At 52.2% G+C, this 4,825-nt stretch overlaps 1 protein-coding gene across 1 annotated transcript in view; it reads left to right on the top strand.

The window, feature by feature from the left end:
* Positions 1-2,458, top strand: part of LOC109922686 (T cell receptor alpha chain MC.7.G5-like) — an 89,005-nt gene extending 86,547 nt beyond the window's left edge. The window contains exon 9 of the mRNA XM_048619160.1: positions 1,290-2,458. The gene's annotated coding sequence lies outside the window, so the exon portion shown is untranslated. The remainder of the gene's footprint in view (positions 1-1,289) is intronic.
* The last annotated feature ends 2,367 nt before the right edge of the window (positions 2,459-4,825 follow it).

Below are 4,825 nucleotides of genomic sequence, written 5' to 3'. Positions count from 1 at the left end.
CCCCATCTCTTCCCATCTCCCCCATCTCCCTCCATCTCTCCCCCATCTCCACCCATCTTTTTCCATCTTCCTCCACCCCTCCCCCAACTCCACCCATCTCTATCCATCTCCTTCCATCTCTTCCCCATCACCCCCTTCCCTTCCCATCTCCCTTCATCTCCCGTCTCCCTTAATCAACCCCCAATCTCCCTCCATCTCTTCCCATCTACCCCATCTGCCCCATCATCCCCATCTCCTCCTATCACCCCCATCTTCCCCCAACTCCCCCATCTCCCCTGTCTGTTCCCATCTTGCTCCACCTCCCTCCATCTGGCTCATCTCCCTCCATCTCCCCAACTTCCTCGCATCTCCCAATTTCCCCTCTTCACTTCCCATCTCCCACCATCTGCCTTAATCTCCCCCCATCTCAACCCCATCACCCTCATCGCCTCCCATCTCCCCACCTCTTCCTATCGCCCTCATCTCCACCCATCTACCCCCAATCTCCTCCCAATCTCCCACCATCTCCCCACATTTCCCCCATCTCCCCCCATCTCCCTCCATATTCCTCATCTACCCCATCTCCACCCGTCTCTCTTCCATCTCCACCCATCTCCCTCACATCTCCCCATCTCCCCCGTTCCCTTCCCATCTCCCTTCATCTCTCTCCATCTCCTCCATCTCCCCCATCTCCAATATTCCTTCCTATCATCCCTATCTCTGTCCATCTCCCCAAATCTCCTCCTATCTCCCCCCGCAATCTCCCCCAGTCTCCTCCCATTTTCCCCACGTTCCTTCATTTACCAACCTCTCCCTGTCTGCACCCACCACCCCAGCTTCAACAATCTCCCACACCTCCCCATCCCCATCTCTTCCCATTTCCTTCCCATATCCCCAAGTTCCCTCACCTTCTCCCATCTGCCCATTTCTCTCCCTATCTCTCCGTCTCCCCTCATCTCTCCCCCATCTTCCCCACAATGCGTGGTGCAAGGGGGGACATGATTATGGGAGGGTGGGTCGCACCAAAGGACACATGTTACTGTCCTGTTCCCCCACTCAATCTCCACCAGAGAGAGAATGAAGCCACTTAGTCCCTCCAAACTCAAGCAATTCTGGCCCCTTGTGTCTGTGGAGCCAATATTTTCAGCCTGTACCTCAGGACATGGGAGGAGGGTACTTTGGCCTGAGTTTCTCTCCTTCTCCCACCTCCAGAGCACACTGCCCCCCTCCCCACACTGCCCTCCCTCCCCAGAGTGCACAGCCATCCATCCTCGGCCTCACTCACTCTCTCTCTCTTTGGTTTCCCACAGGAATCGGAATAGGCTCCATCTGCCAATGAGAGAGGACCAGGAAACTGAAGACAAGATTCCGGATTCATTCCCGGTCAACGTTTCACCTGGGCCTTGCTCCAAAGGCTGATTCCCTCCGGATCAGAACTGCCTTCTCTCTGTTTTAACTCTTAAACACTCTCTCTGTCCCTCTCTGTCTCTGTCTTGCTGTCTCTCTGTGTCTCATTCTCTCCCTCTGTTTGTTTGTCTCTCTCTCTCTTTCTCTGTCTACCTCAATCTCTCTCTCTATCCTCATCTCCCTCTCTCTGTCTCACTCTCTCCTCTCTCTCTCTCTCTCCTCTCTCTCTGTCTCACTCTCTGCAAATCTATCTCTCTCTCTCCCCCTCTGTGTCTCACCCTCTCCCCCTCTCTCTCCTCTCCCTTTCTCTATCTCCCAATCTCTCTCTCTCCCTCTGCCTCTCTCTCTCTGCATATCTATCACTCTGTCCCTCTCTCCACCTCTCCCTCTTGCTGTCTCACTCTCTCCCCTCTCTTTCCCCCTCTCTCTCTTCTATCTCTCGTTCTCTCCTCCTCTCTTTGTACAAATCTATCTTTCTCTCTCTCCCTCCCCATCTCCCTCTCACTGTCTCAGTCTCTCTCTCTCCCTCTCTCACTCTGTCTGTCTTCTGTGTGTGCGTGTCCTCTCTCTCTCTTTCTCTCGCTCTGTATTTTCTCTCTCTCTGTGTAGCCTTTCTCTCTCTCTGTCTGTCTGTTCTTACTGATGAACCAATTCAGGGGTTTTTGTAAATGTATTTTTAGGGACTGTGGGGCTTTGGGATGGGAGTGGGGGGGTAAAGACATTGCATCAAGCTGTAGACCGGCTCTCCCTGTGGGTGAGCCACCGCCTAGGTCTATATTTCACGGCCAGGCCACAAGGAGTTGGTTACTGTTGCTCAGCACCCAGGTGTGTAAAGACAAGGCAGTGCTACACACCATCTGCTTTTGCTTCTCTTCGACGAACACGAAGCTACAGCAGGGAAAATGGAATGGGGTGTGGGGGGTGGTTTGGGTGTACATTTGTGCCATCATATGCTCTTCTAGCCCTTCGCTCGGGAGTCTGTGCAACCAGACAGAGGCTCTACTTTTCGGTACCGTGTTTCTCTGTCTGATATCTCAGTGTGAACTGTCAATAAAACTCGCTCTGTGCCAGAGCTCACGGTCTGCAGACTGTTTGTTCCCAATTACATTGCATCAGGCTGAACCCCATCGGTCTCTCTGAATGAGGGACGGTGCACGAGGGGCTCAGGAAGATGCCATTCGAGCCATTGCGGGACTGAGGGAGTAGCAGAGAGGAGAGAGATGGGGGAGGAGAGAGGGGGAGGAGGAGAGAAGGAGGGAGGGAGAGAGAGAGAGCGGAGAGCGAGGAGGGAGAGAGATGGAGAGGAATGGGGGAGGGAGAACAAGAGAGAGAAGGGGAGAGAGAGGGGGAAGTGAGACGGAGAGAGAGGGAGGGGGCAGAAAGAGGGATGGGAGAGAGAGAGGAGAGAGAACGGGAGAGAGAGAGGGACAAAGCAAGGGAAAGAGGGGGGGAGAGAGAGAGGGGGAGAAGGGGGAGGGGTGAGGGAGGGGGACGAGAGAGAGAGAGCGAGAGAGAGAGGGCGGAGGAGGGGAGAAAGAGTGAAGATGGGGGGAGCTGGTAATTTTCCACTGAGCTGTTTCTGTGTGAGATTTTTATCGCAAACAGTAATAAAAGCTATAGGTTGTGGCTGGAGGCAGGAAGAGAAGAGGGTTTTTAATGTCACGCTCTCTCAGCTCGGCTTGCGGTTTTTTGTTTCTCAAGATGGAGAACAGGCAGATAACGTAATGTTATTGACAGGCAGCCTCCGGCTCTGGGGGGAGGAGAAAGGGTAAATGTGTCAAAAACTGCAGTCTCTCAACTGAGAGAGAAACAGAGAGAGAACGCAGTCTGCAGACAGTGAGAAAGTGTGGGCTGTACAGGTGGTGGGGGGGAAGGGAGACGGAGGGAGAGAGGGAGGGAGGGAGTGGGAGAGAGGGAGAGATAGAACAGTAGGTAGAGAGAGACAGGGGGAAAGGGGGTGAGTGAGAGAGAAAGAGAGAGAGAGAAAAGGAGGGAGGTGGGGGGAGAGTGAGAGAGAGAGAGAGCAAGAGAGAATGAGAAAGACAGGGAGAGACAGAAATGGATAGACAGAGGGTGAGAGATGAAGGGAGTAGGGTTCTGTGTCTCTCTCTCTCCTAATTACTCCCTTGTCACGAACTCATACAGCATCAAAACAGACCCTTCGGTTCCAACCCGTCCGTGCTGACTCAGATATCCCTAAATTAATCTAGTCCCATTTGCCAGCATTATGCCCATGTCCCTCTAAACCCTTCCTGTTCACGTCCCATCCAGCTGCCTTTTAAAAGCTATAATTGTACCAGCCTCCACCACATCCTCTGGCAGCTCGTTCCATACACGCACCACCCTCTGTGTGATAAAGTTACCCCTCAGGACCCTTTTAAATCTTTCCCCTCTCACCTTAAACCTAAGCTCCTCTAGTTTTGGATTCCCTCACTCTGGGGAAAAAAGACCTTGGCTATTCACCCTATCCATACACCTCAAGATTTTATAAACTTCTATAAGGCCACTCCTCAGCCTCTGACACTCCAGGGAAAATTGCCCCGGCCTATTCAGTCTCTCCCTATAGCTCAAACCCTCCAACCCTGGCAACATCCTTGTAAATCTTTTCTGAACCCTTTCAAGTATTACGACATCCTTCCTATAGCAGGGAGACCAGAACTGCACACAGTATTCTGAGTAACTCTCCTCCTGCCTCCCCAAAGCCTGTCCCACCATCGACAAGGCACAAGGCAGGAGGGTGAGGAAATGCTCCCCACTTGCCCCTAGATGGGGGCAGCTCAGACAACACTCGAGAAACTCGACACCATCCAGGGACAAAGCAGCCCCTCTCCTGCTCGATGGGCACCACATCCACAAACATCAACCCCCACCCTGCACCGCTCAGACACAGTCACAGCAGTGTGTACCAGCTACAAAACGCCCTGCAGAAACTCACCGAGGCTCCTTAGACAGCACCTTCCAACCTCACGGCCACTTCCATCCAGAAGGACAAGGAGCAGCAGATACATGGTAACACCACCCCCTGCAAGGTTCCCCACTCTGAGCCACTCCCCATCCCAACTTGGAAATATATCGGCCGTTCCTTCAGTGTGGCTGGGTCCAAATCCCTGGAATTCCCTCCTCAATGGACCACACTGACTGCAGTAACTGAAGAAAGTAATTGAAGATGGATAATAAATGATGGTCTCGGCCCATGACATTCACACGCTGAGAAAGTGAATAAAAAGAAAGAACGCTTTGCAGGAATATTTTGTTTTTGTTATTTCTGAGCGAATCTGAAAATAAAGTATTAGGATGTTATTCCTATCAATCTGCATGTACAAGCCAATCTCAAAACTGGGAGTTACACGTTTAGGGCAGAAATTGGGAGAAATTTCTTCTCTGCAGGGGGACAGAATTCTTTACCACAGAGGGTTATCAAGCCTTGGGCATTGAGTAC

Source organism: Rhincodon typus, chromosome 42 (genome assembly GCF_021869965.1).
Source record: "Rhincodon typus isolate 14 chromosome 42, sRhiTyp1.1, whole genome shotgun sequence".
Lineage (NCBI taxonomy): Eukaryota > Metazoa > Chordata > Chondrichthyes > Orectolobiformes > Rhincodontidae > Rhincodon > Rhincodon typus.
The sequence above is the reverse complement of the archived record's forward strand: the minus strand, read 5'-3'. Positions and strand labels throughout refer to the sequence as shown.